This window comes from Marmota marmota, unplaced genomic scaffold, assembly GCF_001458135.2.
Source record: "Marmota marmota marmota unplaced genomic scaffold, marMar, whole genome shotgun sequence".
In the NCBI taxonomy this organism is placed as follows: Eukaryota; Metazoa; Chordata; class Mammalia; order Rodentia; family Sciuridae; genus Marmota; species Marmota marmota.
The window spans coordinates 15291857-15316558 of record NW_025999999.1 but is presented as its reverse complement, the minus strand read 5'-3'; the positions used below and the strand labels follow the sequence as shown (position 1 = coordinate 15316558).

The 24702-nt window shown below is 41.2% G+C and overlaps 2 long non-coding RNA genes across 2 annotated transcripts in view; one reads left to right on the top strand and one right to left on the bottom strand.

Annotated features, from left to right (window-relative positions):
- The window catches only part of LOC125617986, a 240588-nt gene extending 219738 nt beyond the window's left edge, over positions 1-20850 (top strand). The window contains exons 3-4 of the long non-coding RNA XR_007349187.1: positions 16741-16921; positions 17798-20850. This is a non-coding gene — a long non-coding RNA (uncharacterized LOC125617986). The remainder of the gene's footprint in view (positions 1-16740; positions 16922-17797) is intronic.
- The window catches only part of LOC125617988, a 40950-nt gene that overhangs the window by 11525 nt on the left and 4723 nt on the right, over positions 1-24702 (bottom strand). The window contains exon 2 of the long non-coding RNA XR_007349193.1: positions 22880-23011. This is a non-coding gene — a long non-coding RNA (uncharacterized LOC125617988). The remainder of the gene's footprint in view (positions 1-22879; positions 23012-24702) is intronic.

Below are 24702 nucleotides of genomic sequence, written 5' to 3'. Positions count from 1 at the left end.
AGCCAAAGCAGGAGTCATCTTGAGGAGGACATGCTGCAGCTTGCCCAAGCCATAGGGTCCTGGCACCTACTCTGTGACCTCGGGTTTACCTAGCAGAACATGAGTGAAACAGGCACAAAGAAGATTGTACTTAGGGGAAGTCAAGTCAGAAATATAGAGAGCAGTGCAACATGCTTTCCTTTTGAATCTGGGAACTGACCTGACAGATAAAGGGAGTAGGGAAAGTGAACAGGTGGGTGGATGCACACAGGGACTGAGCCAGGGAAGGCCATAGCTGTGGGCAGTGGAGAGAGTGAAATCCATGGAGAATAGACTCCTGTCCCATGAGTAGAATTCTTGGAAGGCTCCTGAGATCTAAACCCCAGCAGAGAGCAGCATCTTCTGAGCCCTAGGAGTGTGTTGACCTTGTCTCTCCAAAGCAGATACTACCCAACAAAGCCCCCCAAGCCTGGTTAGACCTAAACCCCAGCTGCCTGGCCTGACCCTACCCCTATCCCCTCAAAGAACTCTGCAGCAGCCCCACCCTGGGAGTATATTGATCTGGTCTGTCTGGACAAAACTCCAATCAACAGTTCTTCCCATTCCAGCCTCTCTTATATTGGTGAGAAGGGAAGCTGAGAGCCATTTCAAACAGCTTTGGTTTTAAGCCACTCCAGCTTGCAGCTCGATGAACAACACAGGAGAAAGGGTTACCCTAGCCCTCACTCATCCTACATTTTTGTGCATTTTTCTTTCTTTCCTTTCTGATCCTACTAACAGACTGATTATTTTATTCTCTCTCCCTTTATTTTTTCTATTCTTTCTCCTCTTTCTGTCTGTCACTTCCTATATTGCTTCTGCATTCTCTGTTCACATTTTGAACATTCTAAACTGTCTTCGATTTTCCTATCACAATTTATTTTTTCTTAGCAAACTGTATTTTTAACCATCTTTTAGACCAATTTGGTTTACATAACTCCTGTCCCCACCATTCTTGATGTCACAGTTATTAGTACTGTGGATAGCATAGTTGATACTGGTTGCTTAATGCCAGATTTAGTTCCAGTTATTAATCATCTTTTGTGTTGGCGATTACTGATGCCACCTTTCCTGTTTTTGTGGTAATTAGTGTTGTAGATTACATAGCAGGCACTGGGTATTTATTTTAATGTTGTATATTGTTTACTTCAGTTGTTGGTATTATTTGTTGCCCCCCTTTTATGTGAGGTGCTAGGAATCTACAGGAGATACTACCAATTTACAGAGTAAAGGCTGTTGCTGAACTAAATGTAGCCAAAAGACAGTGCACCTTGCTTCATACACAAAATAATGACATTCAAACTTCAGCTCTACTTTAATATACAAAATATAAGAGAAAATAATCCAAACTAATGACCAGATCTCAAGTAGGAATGGCTAAGAGACTCCTCAAGTGTCATTCATGGATACTCAGAAACTTTATAAACATATGGAGATTTAACAATACACTTTTTGTGTTTGTTTTTTTTTTAAGATAGAGTGAGAGAGGGAGGGAGAGGGAGAGGGAGAGAGAGAGAGAGAGAGAGAGAGAGAATTTTTAATATTTATTTTTTAGTTTTCGGCGGACACAACATCTTTGTTTGTATGTGGTGCTGAGGATCGAACCCAGGCCGCACGCATGTCAGGCGAGCACGCTACCGCTTGAGCCACATCCCCAGCCCCTAACAATACACTTTTTGAATGATGAATGGGTGTTAGAAGAAATCAGGGGAGAAATTTAAAAATTATTATAACCAAACAAGTATGGTGATACAACATGACAGAACCTCGGACACACTATGAAGGTGGTTCTAAGAGGCATGTTTATAGCTATGAGTGCTCCATAAGAAAATCAGAAAGATCTCAAATAAACAATCTAATGATGAAAATAAAGGCCATTAAAAAACAAGAAAGGATCAATTCCAAAATCAGTAGGAGGGAGATAATTAAGATCAAAACTAATATCAATGAAATTGAGAATAAACTAACAATAATACAAACAACCAATGAAATAAACAGCTGATTCTTTGAAAAGATAGACAAGATTGATAAACCCTTAGCCAAACTAACCAAAAGAAAAAGAGAGAAGACCCAAATCAATAAAATTAAGAAATGAAAAAGGAGAAATCACCACAGACATCACAGAAATTCAGGATCATTAGGGACTATTTTGAAAGCTTGTACTGCAATAAATTGGAAAACTTAAAAGAAATGGATACATTTCCAGTCACACATGTCTCACCAAAATTAAATAAAGAGAATGAGGAAAATCTATACAGACCAATAACTTCAAATGAGCTAGAAGCAGTAATAAAAAGTCTTCCAACAAATAAAATCCAGGACCAGATGGATTCTCAGTTGAATCCTACCAGAATATTAAAGAAGAACTAATGCCAATGCCCCTCAATCTACTGTATGAAACAGAAAGGGATGAAACATTTCCAAATTCATTCTCTGAAGCTATCATCACCCTCATACCCAAACCAGATAAGGATGTATCAACTAAAGAAAACTACAGACAAACATCCCTGATGAACTTAGATGCAAAACTTCTTAATAAGAATATTAGCAAATCATATTGAACAATATATTAAGAAGATTGTACAATATGACCCAAGTGGTTTTATCCCAGGGATGTAATGTTGGTTCATCATATGCAAATCATAAGTGTAATTCATCACATGAACAGAAATAAGGACAAAAATCACCTCATCATCTCAATAGACACAGATAAAGCCCTTGACAATATTTAGTACTCAATCATAATAAAATCACCAAAGAAACCAGGGATAGAAGAAACTTACCTCAATATCATAATGCCTAAATATGACAAATCCAAATTCAACATTGTAGTGAATAGGGAAAAACTGAAGGCAATTTTTTTTTAAATCTGGAGCAAGACAAGGATGTCCACTCTCACCACTCCTATTCAATACAGTAATAGAAATTCTAGCCAGAGCAATTGGGTAAGAAAAAGAAATAAAAGGGATAAAAATAGGAAAGGAAGAAGTCAAATTATCACTGTTCACAGATGATATGATCCTATTCTTGGAAATTGCAAAATATTTTACCAAATGACTGATAGAGCTAATAAACAAATTCAGCAAAGTAGCAGGTTACAAAATCAATTTACAAAATTCTCCAGCTTTCCTATACACCAATGGTTAATGTGTAGAGAAAGAAATCTGGTAAATAACTCCATTCACAATAGTCTCAAAAATACCTAGGAATAAATCTAACCAAGGAGGTGAAAGATCTCTACAATTAAAACTATAGAACATGGAAGAAAAAATTGAAGAAGATATCAGAAGATGGAAAGACTTCCCACATTCATGGATAGGCAGAATTGATATTGTTAAAGTGGCCCTACTAACAAAAGCAATATGCAGAGTCAACATAATCCCCTTCAAAATATCAATGGCATTCTTCACAGAACTAAGAAAAAAAGTCCTAAAATTAATTTGGGAGAATAAAAGACCCAGAATAGTCAAAGCAATTCTACTCAAAAAAAGAGCAATGCAGGAGGCATCATAATACCTGACTTCAAACTATACTACAGAGCTACAATAACAAAAACTGCATGCCATTGGCATAAAAACAGACACACAGATCAATGGTACAGAATAGAAGTGACAAACCCACACAGGGATAGTCATCTGAGTCTTTACAAGTGTGTCAGAATCATACATTGGAGAAAAAAGTCTTTTTTAACAAATGGCTCTAGGAAAACTGGGTATCCATATGTAGAATAATGAAACTATCCTTATCTCTCATTTGCTCAAAAGTCAACTCAAAATGGATCAAAGACTTAGAAATTAGACCAGAAACTATGTAACTCCCAGAAGAAAAGGTAAGGTCAACATTCCAACACATAGGTGCAGGCAATGACTTTCTCAATAGAACCTCAGGAAGTAATATAATAGAAGTTCAGGAAATAATGCCCAGAGTTAATAAATGGAATGGGATCAAATTAAAAAGCTTCTGCACAGCAAAGGAAACAAGAATATGAAGAAATAACCTACAGAATGGGAGAAAAATCTTTGCTAGCTACTCTTCTGGCAGAGGATTAATATCCAGGACAAATAAGGAACTAAAAAAAATGTAACACTAAAAACTAACAACCCAATTAATAAATGGGTAAAAGAATTAAACAGTGCTCAAAAGAAGAAATACAATTGGCCAACTAATATATGGAAAAAAAGGCTCAACATCATTAGAAACTGGGGTTAGGAAAATCAAAACTACATCAAGATTTTATCTCACTCCATTTAGAATGGCAGCCATCAAGAATATAAATAATAATAAATGCTGGACAGAATATGGAAGAAAACATAGGTTTTTACATTTATAGGATTGTAATCTAGTACAACCACACTGGAAAACAGCATAGAGATTCCTCAAAACACTAGGAATGGAATCACCATATGACCCAACTATACTGGTATTTATCCTAAAGAATTAAAGTCAGCATACCATAGCAATACATGCAAACCTGTGTTCATAGCAGCACAATTCCCAAGAGCCCAACTAGAATCATTCTGTCTGTCAGTAGTTTAATGGATACAGAAAATGTATTATATACACAATGGAGTTCTACTCAGCCAAAAAGAAAAATGAAATCATGTCATTTGCAGGAAAATAAATGGAACTTGAGAACATTGGGGTAAGTGAAATAAGCCAAACCTAGAAAGTCAAGGGCCATATATTTTCTCTCATGCATGGAAGCTAGTGAGGATAAAGAAAAAGAAGGGTTTGAAGGGGATCTCATTAAAATTGTAGGGAGGTCAGCAAAATAGATGAAAGGGACAAGAAGAGGGATGAAATTTGCCAAACTATATTGTGCACATGTACAAATATGTAATAACAAATCCCACCATTATGAATAATTATAATGCGCCAATAAAAATATGAAATGTGAAATAAAACACAAGAGGAAAACAAGGAAGAAGAAAGCTGAATACAGCATCCTTTGTGCTCTCTAAGATCTGACAGAAGTTTACAGGGCCATGGCAGGGGAGGGGTTCATTTTATTTTCCCCCAATAGATTTTAAGCTCCCGGATGGCAGGAACCACCTTCAGTATCACTATATCATTCTTATCTTTACTCTTAACATTAGAACTCCATGAGGATGGGGACTTTGTCTTGTTCCCTGATGTGTTCTGAGCATTAGAAACAGTGCCTGGCATACAGAAGGTCCCTGCGGTCCTCAGTGACCATGGAATAATCATTACTAATGTTGATTGACATGTATGCTTCCTTCTTTTCAGTCATTACACCAAAGGCTTTGTAGTTGTTATTTCAACCATTTAAGGAAACTGGGAAACCAGGACATGAAAAGACAACGGAGCTGTGGTTCAGGCCTGGGCATTTTTTTTTTTTAACATTTATTTATTTATTTATTTTTTTAACATTTATTCATGAGGGAACCCGTGGTTAGGACACAAGCCAGCAGGTGGTCAGAGCCTCACCTCCGGCAGGGTGTGGGGAAGCATGAAAGGAAGGAGGTGCACCCAGGAACACCCATTCCTCTCCTAGAGACCCAGACACAGTCCCGGTGACTCAAACAGGTAGGGGTAACAAGAGATGAAGAGTGGCCAGATTGAGGACCTGTGGGATGGGGCAGGTGCAGAACCCCCATCCACTCAGAAATCTCTTGGATCTCATTTGTCTTCCTCTTCAAGGACGTCTAAAAGGTCATGTGCAAATTTCTTCAAGTTGGCTTCTGGTATCTCACTGTGTACCCCCAGGACGCAGGGCCCCTTGGGAAGGGCTGCTGCCGGGACACTCTCCGGGAGGTTCTCAGGGGCCTGGCTCTGAACGCAGAAGCTTCCGGGGCTTCTTGGGCTGCAGGAGCCAGCACCTTCCACAGATGGACATGTGCCCCATGTGCCCCGGAGGAGCGTGAGTGCTTAGGGCGTGAGCGCCTGCACGTGTCGCAGGTCTCTTTTAGGCCGAGGCGGAAGGCCAGGGTCAGCAGGGTCAAGCGGGATGGAAAGGGGTCCTTCAGGAAGTGGTCCTCCAGCATCATCGTCTGCTCCTTTGTGAAGAACAAAATACTCCACTCGGACTCGAATGGCTCCAGTAGCTCGCGAAGTTTTTTCATCTCCTCCCTGGGATCCAAGCCACCGAGCAGTCCTTCCAACTCAAACTCGGCAATGACATCTCTTTCCAACTCATCCAGCGCAGTCAACAAATCCATAGCAGCAGAGGCTCTGTTCAGAGGAGTGGGCCAGGCCTGGGCATTCTGACTTCAGCCTTGCCCACACTTCTTGCATTACACCACCCACAACCTCACGGTTCCTTGTTGGACTAGTGGTGAATAATTGTCCAGTGAGGAGACACAACTTCATACCAAATGTATGCCCCAGACTGCAGATACCAGAATGCACCTGGCATCTCTGATCTTAGAGGGCTCAGCCCTTTGACGCTCCGACACTGCCCAAAGGCTAATGAAGGCAAAGAGTTGGGCTTGGCCATGTGAGCAAGCCACCCTTAAACCCTGCCCAGCCAGGCAGCTAACAAGATCTTTATTGACAGGGAAATAAAGACATCAGAAAGAAATATGATCCTCTCTGCCCTGTCCTTAAGTGAAAAATGAGTTGGGGCAGAGAGATAAAGCATCACTTCTCCTTTCACAGATGCTTTCTGCAGTTTCCCTCGAGTGGAACGAAGGCAGCCAAGCCAACAGCAGGACCACTGATTCAACTACCAGCAGGACAGGGTGCCAGAAACCTGACCAGTGGGGAGCAGAGGGAGGGAGCTACACAGCTCTCCATGGAGAAAGCCCAGAGGAACAAGGAGGGACATCCCTGTCTGTGCCAGCAATTGTGCTGAACACTTTCCATGTGAAATGCAAATGGGAATGTGGGTGGGGGGGATGTTATATTTGGTAACATGTAATAAGAAAAGTCTCCTGTTTTAATGATTACATTTAACTCATTTCAGTAAATACTGACAAGTCACCTACTCAGTGCCTAAGCCTTCATTAGGTATTTTTGTATCTACCTTATAGAATGAGGAGGAGGAGCAGGAGGAAGAGAAGAAGGGGGAGGAGGGAGAGGAGGAGAAGGAGGAGGAGGAGCAGGAGGAGGAGGAGGGGGAGGAGGAAGGGGAGAATGGGGAGGAGGAGGAGGAACAGGGGGAGTAGGAGGAAGAAGAAGAAGAAAAAAGAAAGAAGAAGAAGACCAAATGTTGTGTAGATTCTACAGTTTACAATGTGCTTCTACCTCTGCTCAGTATGATTTGGTCCCAGATGACACCATGGATTAGGCACAGTAGGATTTGTTATTTATTATGCCTATTTCACAGTTGAGGAAACCAGAGTTCAGGGAACAGCCACCAACATCTAACATTGATTAAGTGCTCAACCTGTGCTGGGAACTGTGCAAGGAAATGGTACACATCATTTATTTCCACAACAGCCATATAAGTACAGTATTATCTCCATTGTACAGATAAGGAAATTAAAGCTTCAAGAGACAATGTCTGAATACAGTAGGTGACAAAGTGGGAATTTACACTAAAGAAGTCCTGTGTCCTTGTTCTGAAGTTCAAGGCAATCCCGTCATCAGAGGTTAAATAATTAGCCCAGGATCACACAGCTTTTTAGACAAAGCTCCATTCATACCCAGAGCTCTTCCCTCTATTCTTGCTGCCTAAAGAAGTTATATATTAATACTGGGAAAGTCCCTATTTTAGGGTCATCTATTATCTGCTACAGGAACCAAAACAAACATAACAAAGCAAGGTCAAAATTTGGACTTCACCCTATTAATAAAACCTCCAAGCATATAATATCGTTTGTGTTCAGAATAGACAAAATTCGTCTGTATGCCATCATGAGATCATTGGACTTCAGTATGCACTAATGAATGGCATGCTTAGGTAGTGGTAGTCACTGTCTATAGCTCCCTAGGTGTTATTCACATCTCCTTCACCCTTTGCATTTAGACAGAGCCAATTGATTAGTTTTGGAAAATAAACTGTGAATGGAGGTGGCTTGTATTCCTTCTAAACAAGAACAGGAAAAATACATGTGAACTTTCTAAGTGCTCTTTTTTCCAAATATACTCCAGATGGTAAAATTTTGTCAGCCTGGGCTCCTGAGTTTCTCTAAAGAGAAAAGCCTACTGCTGACTTGCACTAAATGCTTATTATGAGAAAAATAAATATGTATTGTACATTAAGCCACTGAAATTTGTGGTGAATTTGTTATTGCAGCATAACTTAGCCTATCCTAACTAATACAGAGGCATGATAGCATTTGAAGGCAGAACACAGCAAGGGAGATTAGGATATAAACTATGCCTTAATGATCCTGTCAAAGAAATATGAACATGAGAAATTGGAGGACCAGAAGAGAGAACAGATTCCCAAATTAGAGGGAGACAGAATTGGCCACCACTGAATCAGACAAGTGGGACAAGGCCAAAAAGAACCCTCAGTGCCACAGCCAGGGGTTCGGGATACAGCACACAAAAGTTTTATATTTAGAGATAAGGATTGGCTGGGTCATACCATCTGGGCTCCATCCTGTAGGCAGTGGTATTACTGTTGGATCTTGTATAAGAGAGTGACAGATTGAAGGTTCTGCTTTAGGAGAATACAAATGACAATGGTGTTGGGGTGGTTGGCATTTGGAGAAACTGAAGTCAGAAATACAAGTTAGGAGCTTCTTTCCAAGGCAAATCTATAATGTTCTTAATACTCTAAGTTGGGTCTAACTCCCCTGGAGTTTACTGATATAATGATTTATGAGGTAAGAGATTAGTCTGAGGAAGACCACAGGAAATTCACTCCACAGGAGTGGGGTGTTCTTCCCAAAGGACAGATCCAGTTTTTTTTTTTTCTAGAACTTTGCATACACATGTCCTTTGTGGCAGTCACATTAGGCTGGCCTGGAAAAACTGAGAGGAAAGGAAAAAACATTAGGGAGTGTCCCAGCCATTAACCTTACAAAGTCCTATCGCAGGGACAAGGTGTCTTTGTTCCCAGGTTATAGCAATGTGCTTCGTTTATTTATTAACTTACCAACTACCTAAATCATTAATCATAAGTATTCACTGAGTACCTTTTAGATGTCAGAAACTACAGTACCTACCAGGAAAACAAAAAATGAGAACTTAGACATGATTCCTTAAATTCTGGACAGAGTTTCAGTCTAGTCAAAAAGTAGCAAAGGTATTTTTGTCACTTCTTAATGTCTAATCATTAAGAACAGGAGGCCCAGGTTCTCTTAAGGAGAGGGCATGATCTAGGTTGTTGGATAAAGAGAGATGTAACTGAAGAAGTGACAAGATGAAAACTAAAAGACATTTTAGGGTGTCAGGAAGATGCCTTCAGAGGCAAAGGCAAAAGACCATGCCGTATTTAAATCCTGAGACAGAAAGCTGTGACATCTCAAGTTCAGAAAGACGAGGAGAGAGCCAGGAAAGATAAAAGTGAAGAGGGAAAAATCCCATAGCCATGACCTAGCCAGCCCCCTGAGAGCACCAGGAAGCCCCTGGATGGCTTCATGCAGTGATTTAAATCAAGGTGTTGATGTCAGTCTAGCTGAAGCTGCAATTATCCAAGCAATGTATGATAATGGCTTGGGATGGGAAGGGGATGGTGAATCTGAATGCTGAGCATGAAAACTACAAGACCTGACAGGCTGGGAGTGGGAGAGAGAGGAACAGAGGAGCCAAGGCGCCTTTGATTTTTCCAAGTCACAGAACTAGGTGGATGGCATCAGTGCTGGACAAAGACCTGCCAATGGAGAGGCAGCCAGGTGTGGGGAGGAGGAGGGTGATTGGTTTGGTTTTGAACACGTGGGAAGAACCCAGGCTGGGGCCATTGTTGCTATTGCCTGCTAGCCCTTTGACAAGGACACTTGAGGACCCCTTGTTTTTCAGGTGGTGTTGGGTCCTGTTCTCAGTGCCTTCCTAGAAGACTCAGGGTTTTAGAATGACTGGTTCCTTCCATATCCTCAATCAGTGGAGCTGGAACCACTCTGTCATGGAGTCATGGTGTCAGCAACATTTGCAATAGAGTTGTCCGAGCCACAGGATCTGACCCTTTCATCTTCTCTACTTTATTCTTTTTTATGCTTATTAAACCCCAGTTTGGCAGCTGACCTAAGATCCATAATAAGAACTTTTTACAGGAATAGATACACGAAGATCAAACAAAATTGGGAACTGGGGCATAGCTAATGGTTTGGGGTTTTCCACTGTTCATAGGAGAATCCCATCGACATCCCAGAAGAATATAGCATTTCAAGGTTCCATAAAAGGAGGCATTGTTTCTGGCTTAGGAGATCAAGGAAGAATTTCCTGGGAAACTTGTGCTTGAGTTGCCTCTAGGAGGATGTGACTTAGACAAGTGATGGGAAAGGAAGACAAGTCCTGGAGAAGGAAACAGCAATGGCAGATGCAGTAGAGAGGAAGGTGGGGGACATGTTTTCTCACCATATCTCCTCCAGAAGGTTCCCTGTCCTGAGCACAGAGCCCCAATCCATCCGTATTTGGTCAGAGTGTCTGCTACCAGGTACCAGGGGAAAGGTGTTAGACTGGGCATATGACCATAATGGACTAAAGTAAGAAGAGGTTGAAGACATGGAGGACATGGAACTTAGAAAAGAACTTCGATTGCCTACCTGCTTTCTTCTCTTGCACACCCAGACTGTGCTCCATGTATAGAATAACCTACTCATTATCCCCTATACACATCCCCCCTCCCATCCTCCTACCCGTAATTAGGCTTCTCCTTTGTCCTTCCTCCTCCATTACCTCTGCCCAGTCTGGCATCTCCCCCAGGCTGCAGCACAAAGACTGGCTCCCTAATAGCCCTCCCTTGCTCACAGGCCAGAGATGACACCTCCCTTGCAGCGACTTCCTGGGGTGTCTCTCATTTGGTTCCTCTTTCTGTCTGAGCTTATATTCAATCTATTTAGAGTCATGCTTTGAGGGCTCCTTGAGCTACAGACTGACTAATACCTCCTCAGAGACCCAGAACAGCTGAGCACATAAGTGAAAACTCCACAAATGTTAAACAAATAAGGACCGAGCCTGAATCTAGAACTTCTGGGACCTCTTTCCCGTTCTGCCACTGAACTACAAAAACACACAGAGCAAATATAAAGCCAACCACACCCACAAACTACTTCAGAAACAAAACTCAGAGCACCTAGGGGGTTATAGCCAAATTTGCTTTGTCTGGATTTTACAGCTATACCTATGGAACAAACTGCTTCCTGACACTATTTTGGTAGTTCCTCAAGGGCCCAATGTGCTCTGCTGAGAGGTGGAGGATAGATAACTGTAGCAGGAAAAGTCTTATTCTGTGCCCATTGGGCAGTCCATAGTGATGGCCAAATGCTACTGTGTGCTGTGCCTAGATATGCCCTGTGTACACATGTGCACATGTGTGCAGGAAAGTACAACTATGGTGATAGACATGTGCAGGACAGGGTATGGACACAGGCATATGTCATAGTCTTACAAGCTCAATCCCCTATTTTGGAAAATTTTGATCTTTGCTTATTCACAAGCTGAGAGAGTGGGAGACCCAGAAAGAGAGAAGGAAAGATCTATTCCCCAGTGGTAATCGTGTTACCAAAAACCACCAAGAGTCATCCTGTTTATCTTTCTCATTTATCCAAACCCCAAACAGCCTTCTGCAGCGAATCGCATTTCAGCAAGGCAGATTATTCTGTCTGTAGCATAAACTTCTAGCTGCCTCTCTCTCAAGAGCAGCCTCTCTAGCTAAATATAAATCTCATTATAATAGCAACATTTGGAGAAGTAATGCTATTTGCCCTGATTTAGAGAAAACACAACATTGGCTCTGGCAAAGCTGATCTTTTTCCTTAGAAATTTATCAAAGGTGCATAATTCAGAGGCAATAAGAACACTCCTCTGGCAGTGTAGCACTGGTGTGTGTGTGTGTGTGTGTGTTTGTATGTGTGTTTGTGTGTGTGTATGTGTGTATGTGTGTATGTGCTGTGGTATAGAGAGAGGTCCTGATGAATTATTCAGACCTTCTAATACCTCTTCCAGGGAATGGAGGTGGGCTCTCTCTTTTTTATTTCCTGACATGCAAGTAGTTTCTGGAGACCAATTCACAAAATTCATAGAGCTGAGAAAAATCAAATGGTTATTTTTTTTTTACTACACAATTGAGACTCTTCCAGTTTTACCCCTAAGGGAATATGAAAACAATCCAGGATTGAGTGCTGACCTCTGCATTTGAAATTTTGAGTGTTTTAGGTGTAGAGCAGGGGCAACTGGCTATTTCCTGGAGGAGGATACGGGGTTTCAATGGCTACAGCACCAGGGGAGAAGTGGGCAAGAATAACATGTGTTCCTCTCTTTGCCTGGCAGATCACTGCCTGTCTGAGCCCATTCCATGTTTAGCCCTGGGAAAAGGAAGACAGAATTTGTAACTGATAGATAAATAAATAACCTTGTGGCCATATTCTAAAGCATAATTTGCTGCAAACTGGACCCAGTAAGGCATTGTGTTGAGATAACAAACTCTGGAATCAGACTTGCTAAACTCAAATCCCAGTTCTACTTCTTACAAGCTAAGTGAGCTTGGGATAGTTATGTAGCCTCCCTGTGTCTTAGTTTCCTCGTTTATAAACTAAGTTGATAGGATTGTTTTGAGGATTAAATGAGTTAATACATAGAAAGAATTTAGAACAGTATCTGGTATACTGCGTATTAGTGTCAACTACCGTGTTATCATTGTTCTGTGTGGTATCAGTGAAACTCTCCATGGGGGCCTCTTTCTGGCCCACATTCTTGTGAAAATCACAATACAAGAGAGGATCCAATTTGTATGATTACGAATTACATGGGTTCCAAAAGCGCTGCAAAGGGTTCAGGGCATGATGGTAGGAGATAATACATCTGACCATTCATGGTCTAGGATTTCTCTGGATCCAAGTCAAAGACGTGCTGAATTCATTTTATAAAATTGGCTCTTTGTTTCTGACCATGAAATTGTCAGGTCCAATTTTACCATCCATGTGATTTATACAAGTCACTACTCCTCTATGAACCTCAGTTTCTCCATTTCTACAATGTGGAAGGTGGCACCAATGGCCTCTGAAGAATCACCTGACTCCAAACTGTCCATCTGCCATCCTGGTCTTGTATACAGGCTTTATGTGATAATTGAACTTTAGCCTGGGGAGTCACCCCTGACCCAGGACTCAGACTGGAGTGGGGTCAGTCAATGACTTTTGATTAGTTGGCATCTCAGTCTTAGTGTGGTGAACAGAATTATCACAAGCAGGAGGATCCTGCCTGATTCTTCCACTTGGAGTATCATTGTGAGACTAGACCAATAACAAAGACCAATCAAGATGAATTAACTAGTTTCTGGGGGTAGTCACAATTGCCTCCAGAGGGCTGGTGGTTCTCAACCTTCTTCATTACATGGCTTTCTAAGAGCTCCTTGGAGATCTGTATTCTGCTCATCTCTTCTTCCTGAGAACACTGCTCCTAATGCATGACCTGCCATTCCCAAAAGCCTTTACAACTCTGTACTGAGTGTCTTTGTCAAGTCAGGGGCTAGTAACCACTCAGAGAAAACAGGGGCCAGCCCAGCTTCTGCCTGGGTCTCCATCTCCATGAAGCTACTGGTTTCTCCTCCCTTACAATCACAGGGTGGGATTTGAGAAACTCCATGATCAACTGCAGTAGGAGCACTCCTGTCTTGATAAGGCAAGAGAGTTGAATCTGTTCCCAGCTGAGAATGAGTATTCAAAAAATCCTCAAATAAGGATTGAACGCCTACCACATACTAATGTAATCTTTAAGCACAGACTAGTACTAGAAGTTTTAGGAGACATTTTACACTTTTTCTCTCTTTAATATTTACAATGACCTTCTGAAAGAGTTACTAGTTCCATCAACATTTTCCAACAGGAAAAACTGAAACCCTAGAACTTGAAGAACATTCTGGTAAGTAACATAACCAGGACTTGACCCAGAAATTAGAAGTATAGTAGGAAATATGAAAATACAATAGGGTTGGCCCCTGCCTCTTATAGTGAATTTTCTGGTAGAGAAACAGTTTGTGGGCTCCACCTTGCTTTGTCTTGTGCTGCCATTCAGTGTTTAAGTACCCAAATAGAGACAAGACAAGATACTATGCAGATGATAGGATGTAAGAGTTAGCTCACTGTGACTGACCGAAGGGAGGAAAGCTTGAATGGGTTTCCATTCAGGCACTGGAGGAGAGGGAGGGATCCTGTAGGCAGGTGAGACCAAAACAGTGAGGAAAATGGTACCCAATCACACCATTCAAGATTCTTTTCCTTTCTAGCTATCCTCATCTAAACATGCCAAGCTGGTTGATGAACAAGGAAAATATTGCTTGGGTGTTCAGTCACATTCAGAGATGTACTGGCCTGGAGACTTGGGGGCTACCTGTAGGAACATACCCCAGGAGAGTAATCTTAATGGTAGGTGGCAAGGCTCAAATCCAAGTCAAATTAGCTGTTCCTAAGAGACAGCTCCTTACATATTTTCACCAAATGCCATTAGTGGTAGAAAATATGAAGAGACACTACCATTACACTCATCTGGTTTTGTCTATGCTCATATTGTTCTAAAACATGTCTGTGTTTATTTTAATCTGCTTATTTATTAATTCCACAGATGTTTGTTGGGTTTCTACTCTGTCTTAGGAATTATTCTGGTCACTAAGAAAAAAAAGGAGTAGACAAAATCAACACAGTCCCTGTCCTCAAACATTATATTCCATTGCTTCTTCCACATCTTGGTGGAACCTGGTTCCATGGAGATACACATCACCCATCTTGGCTTTCAGTACCCTCAGCGCATTGCCCATGGGAGTCCTGCAGAGCATGCTTGTCCTAGGTGAGGAGCAGAGTCCTCGGGAGAGACCCCTGACATGCCATGGGAACAGGAAGGACTTCCCTACTTTATGAATTTTTCTAACAAATATTTTAATAATCTTCCAAATCTGCCCATCAGTAAGAGTCTAACTCTCTTCCTTTCCCATTATCAACAGCCCCTAGGAAAAAATAAATCCTGTTCCTATGATGTCTCATTGTCCACATTTAACATCTCTACTGGCCATGATGCTTTGGCTGCCCATAACAATAAATCTAACCCCAAGTGATTTGAGCGTGAGTACCTCAATTTTTTTAATCTCACTTAAAGTGGGATGTGTAGTGGATGGTTAGCAGGTGTCCAAACAGGCATCACGTGCCCATATTACTTCTACCTTTCTCTCTGTCACACTCAGCATGTTATCTTGCTCTCCAGGCCAGCTCCTTTCAATCCCCAAGAAGACTAATGCATTTTTAACTGCCACACACAAGTATCAGCAGGATAATGACGAGCCTGTTTTCCTGTAGTGCCTTTTGTTTGGCTGGTTGTTTTCGGAGCAAAAAACCATTACCCAGAAGTCCCCTCTATGGAATTCCATCATATCTCCTTATCAGAACTGAGTCATGTGACTTCCCAAAACCAGTCCCTTACAAGGTGACTAGGCTCACTGGGATTGGCTGCCCTGTGCTTTGTGAGAAGCTGGGACCTCTTCAACTAAGAAGGATTTATAAGCAGGGAAGAAAAGAGAAATGAGAAATGCCTGCCAGGTAGACAACAAAGAGTACCCACCCCACGGTTGAATATGTTGAACTTTACGACAGAACTGCCTGATATTATGGGAAATGAGAGCCACAGGCACTGGTTGCTTGCTACATGCTAGACACTGTCCCAGATACCACAAAACATTTATTTCCATTCATTCTAACCCTGAGCTTTCCTTAAAACCTATCTCATGATCTGAAGTTATTTTTCCTGCTGATTTGCTGCTTTGCCTCCAAGTTCTAGGAGGGCAGCAATCTCATTCCTCTTGTTTGCTGTTCCAACATCTAGCACAGAACATGGCACACCATGAGCGCTCAAGGAATATTTTTGAAGAAATAAATAAATGAATTTCTTCTAAAATGCAAAAATTTTCCCTCTTAATCTACAGGCATTCTTCCTATTTTCTTTTAGGCAAACTGGACACTAGAGATTAGGTGACTTGCTGAAAGTTGCTTGGGGAATAGGTGGCAAAGTCCAATTTTAAGGCGACTCTCCCAGTTTCCAGTCCTTCCTTTGTCCCCAATGCTGTGACTCCTGTCCATGTTTGAAAACAGCCTTTGACTGAAGCAGAGTCCTCTTCCCTGGACAGTTTTGAGCCCTTCAGCCACTAACTCTAGCCATGCTCTCAGTCACCTCTGCTTCTTCTCTTCTCCTGTTCTGGAACCTTCTCTACTCCCCTGGGCCAAGCAGACCCTTACACATATTCATCCATGCCCTAAGTTCAGTTCAAGTTCCTCCCACTTCCTGACATCATCACCATCTATTCTCACCTCTGTTTTCCCATCTTCTATCTCTAGCTTAACTGATCTCCCAGGGAGAATGCAAATCCTCAACTACCCCAATTCTTGGGAGACAACACTGAATAATGGAGAAGCCTCCAATTCTACAGCCAGACCATCTGTGTGCAAGTCCCAGCTCCTCCTCTTGCTGATGGTGTGATCTTGGACAAGATTCTTCACTTCTTTGGGCCTCCATTTCCTATGTGTAAAACGGGGATAGTCATGACATGTACATCTTAGGGTTGCTGTGAAGACTGAGTTAACATCTGGAAAAGACTTAATTCAAAGCAAATATTAAGAGCTATGAAAATGTCAACCACTGTTTTTCATTTTTCTTCTTTTCTTTCTCCAGTACTGCCAGACACGGAGAGGATGTTGAAGACATTCCTGTTAATGCAAATTCGCTCTCTGCCTGATTCCTCCGTGAATGCTTCTGCCCTACTAGGCTGCAGATTCCAAAGACAGGCATTGCTTGTGCTTTCCCCTTCCTCTGTACCCTTGCACGGTCTACCACAGTAATAAGAACTCGACAGGTACTTTATAAATCCTTATGGAAATGAACCAACCAAAAAGGCCTTGGGGAAACTTTTCATTTGCATTTCTGACCTTCCTTTCCTCTCGGCTTTAACCTGGCTTCTCTTCTTCCTTCCTGAAATCGGATTAAGCCCCAAGGAGGATAAACTGATAGTGTTTCAAGTCATTTTCTTAATGGATGAGAATTGACTGTAATCCTTTTGTTTCTTGGCTACTGGCAGTTTGGTCAGGCAGGTGACTGAGATGAAGATTTTAATCACTCCCGAAATGTGGTATTGGCTTACAAAATGTCAGCCCTGCACTGCACTGCAGAGTCATTTACGATGGCATTGTTGCTGAGGGAAAGGGTCCCAAGAAATCTTAATTGGCCTTCAGCTAATTTCAGGAACCAGACCTTCCTTGTAATTTGCTGCAAAACTGGTACAAATCTCTGAAATAAGATCAGTCACGGGATACTGCAGTGAGAACAGTATAGAACATGGCTCCAGGCCAGGTTTGTGCACCACAGATTCGTCCAGGAAACTGGGACCAGACTCAGCCTCCAAAACACTTGTTCTTGGCAGGAATGGTTCTTTTTAGGCCCCAACTTTTAAAAACCCTGGGAAGAGGTACTCCCAAGAAGCTTCTCAGCTGCCCTTTGATCTACACTCACATGACCCTGGTGATTGAGTAAAACAGGATAGTTGATTAACTTGGGGAAGGAGGCTCTGTTCCCCACAAAAGCGAGTCTGAAATCTAAACTAAAAAAACAAGAACATTTTAGCCGAGGCCACCCTAGGTGGCACCTGGGCTTACACACACAGTAAGACCTCATTAACTTAGAACACAGATAGCAAATGCATTTCATTTCTCATGACATTTCTGATCCATTATAGTGGCTGCTGAGAACACTGTGTTCAGAGGGATCCTCCTGCTGCATCTCAGCTCAACAAGAAAGAAAGCTGTGATTATCCAGCAAGTCTGCTGTGGTAGAGGTATAAGAAGTGAAACCCACATACCAAGTGTTTGCCACTTGGAATAATGGGGGAGGGAGGCAAATTTCTGTCTGAAATGCTGAAAAATTTATAAAGCTCTGTTGTGTTAATTTTTTCAATTACTGTTTTCCATCACAAACAGAAACATAAATCATAAATGTAAATGTCCAAAGTTTGAGAACCTATTGCAAAGTTTCCAACCAGTGGACTCTCTCATTCTGTATTTCCTTGTCACGAGAGCCCATTGACAGGTTTGTCATGAGGGACAGGGATCTATATTGAGCATCCGTTCTATGGTAATGAAGGAAAGAGAACTAAATTCCCAGGGCTGCTCATGGCTAACTCCCCCGTGAGCGGAAGTGCCTTGGTGGACCTAAACATGCACTACCTATTTCCGTGAGTGGGTTCAGACAGACCCTAAAAAGAGAACTCTTACTCATTCTCACCATCTGGAAGAATCAGCTAGTGAGTAACTAACCTGTTCCCCAGAGTTTGAGATCTGCATCACTTGAGGGAACCTGGGGATTGAGCAGAAGTCTCTCATCAAAGGCACCTCTGGCCTCCCCACTGATGACAGTCATTTGGCAAATCTACCCCTCCACTGTCATAATGACAGCTTAAATGGTGCCTGGAGATATTCTCCCTTTCCTGAGTACAGGATAAGGAGAAGCAACACAGCAAGAGACAGCTCTTTGCATATTTTGTGGGATTCTGTAGTCTAATGGAGGACACCCTGATTCAGGAGAGAAGGAGGTTTCTATGCACGTCTGAACCTGGAGTGCCAGAGACTGTCAGGAGCCCCAGAATAAAGAAAGTGCAAAGATTTCTAAAGATATTTCTCTCTTGGAAGAGGATGGCCCCTATGGGTTCCAGTGGAAGTCAAGAAATGTTTTCTGTACAGCAACCACCATCAGGTCCACATTTTGTCTCATCAGCTCCCTTTTCCAGTGGCTAATACAAGACTTCAGCATCACCAGGAAAGACATTTGGAAGAAATCAACAGAATTGGGCTAGCCATTGCTCACAAAAGTCATTGTCCTCCTGTCTCCCTCCCCATTTGGACATCAATAGCTGTAGAATCATCCCTGGTTTCTAACAAACTTTTGATGAGAATCTGAACAACAATTTTTTCTGTTCACCTTCTCATGAAATTCTCTAAGGTCGAAAGAAAAGGACTACAGTTAGTTAGAAATTAAGAAAAACTCACTTAACTTACCCAAATACACTGGGTTGCTTTGGTATTGTGATTCTCAGTTTGTAAACTGGAATTTGTCCCTACCATCTGTGTCACAGAATGGGCCATGTGAAATTCCTCCAATCTCGCTGGCAGTCTGGCTTCAGGGGCACCAGCAGATTGATTGTAAGCTCACTGAGAACAGAGGTCGATGCTGTTCTGTTAGACAAACATGTATTCACTTAAAAGATATTTATTGAATGTCTACAGTGGTTGTACACCAGCACACACAATCTCAAAGTGAATACAACAGATGGATGTTTCCCTTCACAGATCTGATGATCTAGCTGGGGAGAGATGGATTATAAGCAAGTAACTCAATCAATAAACAAAATCCTCGCAGGTAGTGACAAATCTATATTGTACTATGGGAAAAAAAAACACAGGGTTAGAAAATAAAAGCAGTAAGAGGGATCCCTTCCGATGGATGGTTCAGGGAAGAGCTGAGACCTACATGACAAGGAGTCAGCCATCATTTCTAGCAGAAGAGATGGTGAATACAAGGTGCCAAATATGGGAAATCTTGACATATGTTAGAAACAGAAAGAAGGCTACCATAACTAGAACTTGGTGAGAGCGAGGAAAGTCAGAAGAGGAGACTGGTGGAATAGGGAGGAGCTAGATCATGTTGTATAGTCTAGGTTTTATTCTAAGTTCAATGAGAAGCCATTGGAAGTTTTTAAGTAAGAAAGTGGCATGATTTGATTTGTATTTTAAAAGCTTACTCTGGCTTCTATTTGTGAAATGGATGATAGAAGGTAATAATAGGTACATCTTATGTACATTCTCATACTGCATCGGTGGAGAGAGTATAAAAGGAAAAAAAGAGCTGGCTTTATTCAATGGGTATAGCGTATGCTATTATAACAAAAATATCCTAAAATACAATGCAGTATTTCAAAGAAGAAAGAAGTTGATTGCTGTCTTGAATAAGTTCATAGGTGACCCATCCAGGCCCTGCCCTATAACATCAGCAAGGACACAGGCCACAGAGTTGACACAATCATGACCAAACTGTGGCTTCCATCTCTGGATCCCAGGCAAAACCTCTACTCTTGCCATTTTCCATCCATGAAGAAGGGGGCAAATGGAACATTTCTAGAAGCGTGCTGGCCAATGTCAAATGACTAACTCTCTGGGGAAAGAACTGATAATGAGCTGGTTTTCATGGTGTTGATATTTCTACCATGGCTGTTTCAAACTATCAGCTTGACCTCACTGAATTCAGAGTTGGAAAGAGATTTGTGCAGTAGTATCTCAAAGGTGACTATGAACTGGCTCCAGCATACCTATGGCTCCAGAGCAGAAAACAAATCCCTGTATAGAAGCTCCTACTCTGAGCTCATCGCATATAGATGCAGATGAAGTAAAGCACACTCAAGAATACTAGGCCATAAAGTTTTGTGGAATCCATATATTGATTTATACAAAAGGGTCCAAAACTTTACTTAAATTCACAGAAAAGGAAACTTTTTAAAGACAGGCCAGAGCACATGGAATATGTCAGGCAGTGAGATTACTCCATGTGAAACTGTAATGGTGGATACATGTCATTATACATTTGTCAAAAATCCATAGAATGTACAGCATAAGAAGTGAACCCTAATTTCAACTATGAACTTTAGTTAGTAATCATATGCCAGTATTTTTTCATCAGTTATAACAAGTGGAATATACTAAGAATAGAGGAAACTGAGAGGAATAAAGGAACATATTGGAACTCTTTGTACTTTCTGTTCAATTTTTAGTAATCTTTAATTTTAAAAGTATATTAACTAAGAACTTTTCTAGGTCTACATATGTGTATGTATGTAAATGTGAATGTGTGTGTCTGTGTACAGGTGTGTGTGTTGGTGTGTATGCATGTCTTTGGGTTCATGCCTGGGTGTTGGTTGAGGAGATAGAAATGATAGGAGACACCTCATAGATATGATGGCAGGAGACCTGATTGGCTTACTGTCCCACCCTGAACCTCCGACTTATCATACTGTGGGACTGAATGATGACTCTCCAAGGATGTTCATTTCCTAAACTCCAGAACCTGTGAATATGCTTCTCATATGGCCAAGGGGACTTTGGATCTTCAGATGGATCTTCAGATTATCTTGGATTATTCTGAAAGAATCAATGTAATCATGAGGACCCTTATTAAACAAAATGAGGGAAGCACAGGGATGAAGATGGAGATAGAAAGGTATTATACCGCTGGCTTAGAGTACGGAGGGTAGCCATGAGCCAAAGTATGCAGGCAGCCTCTAGATGCTCGAAAGGCAAGGAAACTGGTTCTCCCCTAGAACAGCCAGAAGGAATTCGGCCTGCTAACCCACTGTGGGACCTCTGACCTCAAGAACAGTGAAAGAATAAATTTGCATTGTTGTAAGCTATTAAGTCTGTGGTAATCTGTGGCAGCAATTTGTGACAACACAATGGGACGTTAACATAGACCTTCAACCTGGAAAGCTGCTCTCTCTTCTGCTTGTCCTTTTCTTCCTTCATTTCTCTTATTTTCCAATATTTTTTTTTCAGTATGTACCTTCTATTGCATAAGAAACCACCCAGTCACATAAAGTTGGTGCCTTCTAGTTATAAAACTCATGAATTAATTTCTTGCCCTTGACCTGGCCTCCTGATCTAAGTTCTTTATGGGGCTCCAGTTTCTAAGACTTCCTGCTGGTAAACAGATACCTCAACTTCTTTTAATGTAGGATATTAACCCAAACTAACATCAGATGGGAAGCTGTATGGTGGGGAATCATGAAATATACAGCTCTGAGTGGGGGTCAAAGGGAGACTGTGACTGCATCTGAACAGTGAGCATGTGGAACTCATAAAGGAAACCTGGGATCTGGTCTTTGTACAGGCCTGTTGAGTTCATAAAGCGGAAAACTGCTCCCATATCACAGACCACACCCCTAACCCAGCCATCATCTCAGACAGGCAATGTCCTAGGTCATAAGGGGACTAGCAGTAAATTACAAACAGATTAGGTCCTAAGGTGGAAAAATACCTCAATCCATGTCTCCTTTTAAAGGTGGATCATAAAATCTAAAAGTATCCCCAAAAATGAGTTGCAAAGAAACAGAAAACCAATAGTTCAACGTCTCTTTAGAGCTGGGTAAATTGTTTCTCCTCCCAGCCCTCAATTTCTTAAAAACATGGACAGTAAATGACTGATTCAAGTTTTGGCATCATAAGTTCAACAAGGATGGCACATCTGTTTTTAACTCCGGATGTTTCAGAATGCAGTGAGTTGAAATAATCACACCAACTTTCTAAATTTTAACATTGAATCACTTCATTCTTTGTTCTCTCTGTCCCTGAGCTTTCTTCATCTAATCAACAAGTTTTCTGAAATCATTTAATCAAGGAAACACACACACACACACACACAAAATTGGGAGGAATGCTGCACCAGTGAGGTGACATGTGACAGGTGACAATATCTGCAGTATAATTCAGCCCTTCCCACCTTCATCTCTCTTTGCTTTCTTTCCACGAAGCTGGGAAATGCCAAGTGTCAAATATTTCCATTTACTTAAGCCCCGTGAAATGGAGCTTTTATTTCTCAGAGAGAACACTGAGCAGGAGGCTCTGGAGAAAGCTCCATTTACACGTCCCAGGATGATTTTCATGCAGGAGAGCAGAAGAGGAGAAGGAGGCCACCAATTAAAGCGGACCCTCAGGCGCCAGCAGCTCATTACAGGCATATGTTAAACTGAAACTGCTCAGGAACCCTCCACTGTGCTCACCTCAGAGTGACAGTCCACCTCTTAGAATGAGCTCCAGGCTGACGACAGAAAAGTATTTCAGTGGTTCCAAATGACCAGTGCAGGTAACTGACATTCACCATTTCTGCAGGGGTTCCTTTAGGACTGCATCCACTGTCATAAATGGAAAATCTTACATTAGCTTAAAGACAAGGAAATGCCCAAACTCATGCATCTCTAACCAAGACTGGCAGAATCCACTTGATAGGGAGAAAGGCAGACAATATATGGCATTGTAGTTCTACCAGCTTCTGAGAGACAAGCTGCATACAATGGCATTCTCAAGGTGCTCAGCTTCAGGCTCAAAGTACAACCCAGGGAAATGACTGGAAGAGACAGTTCACAGAAAAAACAAATATACTCAAGTAAAGCCATATGGAAAAAAGTTGACCTCACTTGCAATCAAAGATGTTTAAGTTGATATAACAATAAGAAACATCTTATCTGTAAAGTTATACATATATATCTTATGTGTGTGTGTGTGTATATATATGTGTGTATGTGTGTATATATATATATATATATATATATATATATATATATATATATATATATTATATATATATATTTCTATCTACTTCAGTTCTAGTGAAGTTGGGAATGTCATAAACATTTTCAATGTGTTAGAGACCATCAGTTGGTTCAATTATGTTAGAAAGAAGACCAGTCATTTACATCTAGAACGTTAAAAGTGAACCTTTTGAACTAGCCATACCACTTCTAAGAAGGCATTTAATACATGAAATCTTTAAAGCAGTATGTCTATAGCAGCAAAAAATTAAAACATTCTAAATAGCTGCTGGATAATTATAGTGCACTCACAATATGGAATATTATGTAGCCTCTCAAGTGGTGATGAACATTACCTTCAAACATTGCAAAATACAGATATTTTCATGTTAAAATTTTTTAAAAAGGTTAAGATTTATATAAAGTCTGCTGAAAACTTGAGAGAAAGAAAAAAGCCTGGAAGGAATATAAACATCTTATAATGCAATTGGGCAGTAAGACTGCAGAAGATGCATTTGCTATTATTTTCATTTTCCAGTTTTTACAATGAACACACATCTCTTATAATCAGAAAAAAAAATCACCTGTTTTAAAACATAAATAAAATGGAAAGTGCAAAGATAAGGTAGCCCATTTATGTCTCTACTTTGGGAAACAAACTCACATCATGTTCAATCCATTTGCAAATAAAACTCTAGTTTTCCTATGCAGATATTAAAAAATAAGAAGAATAAGGCAGCTGAAATGCTCCTCTTTTGATGCCTGCAGAGCTATTAAAGAGAGGATCTGTGATAATCCTGTTGATACAACCCAGACAACCTTACCTATTCCAGAGCTCAATTTGAGCACAAAAAATGTCATAGAAAGACAAACAGCATGGGGTCACTTTGCAATTAAAAGAATTGCAGTAAACTGGCTGGGGGATGGACTCATTTATCTGTGTTTCCAAAGTTTCAATGACAGATTTCTTCAGAGGGTAAAAGAAGAAAGCACTGGAAGCTAATATCTGTTAACAAGTTGAGAAACACTAGAGCAGAGGAAAGGTCTCCTTTGCCCTTTTGGAAAGGTTAGGGCAATAAAATTCCACAATAAAATGCTTTGGAATCTCTCAGAGTTGCATGTATCCTGGGACAAATTACAGTCCTAGCCATAGAACAATCCTTTGCAACAGTGTTGAGATTAGGAGTTTAGCTCATATCCAGTCCCAAACAATTTTGCCCATAGCAAATGAAAGAAAATTTACTTAAGAAGGTGTATTGGGAGGATTAGACTAATTCTAGATAGGGAAGAGGGGT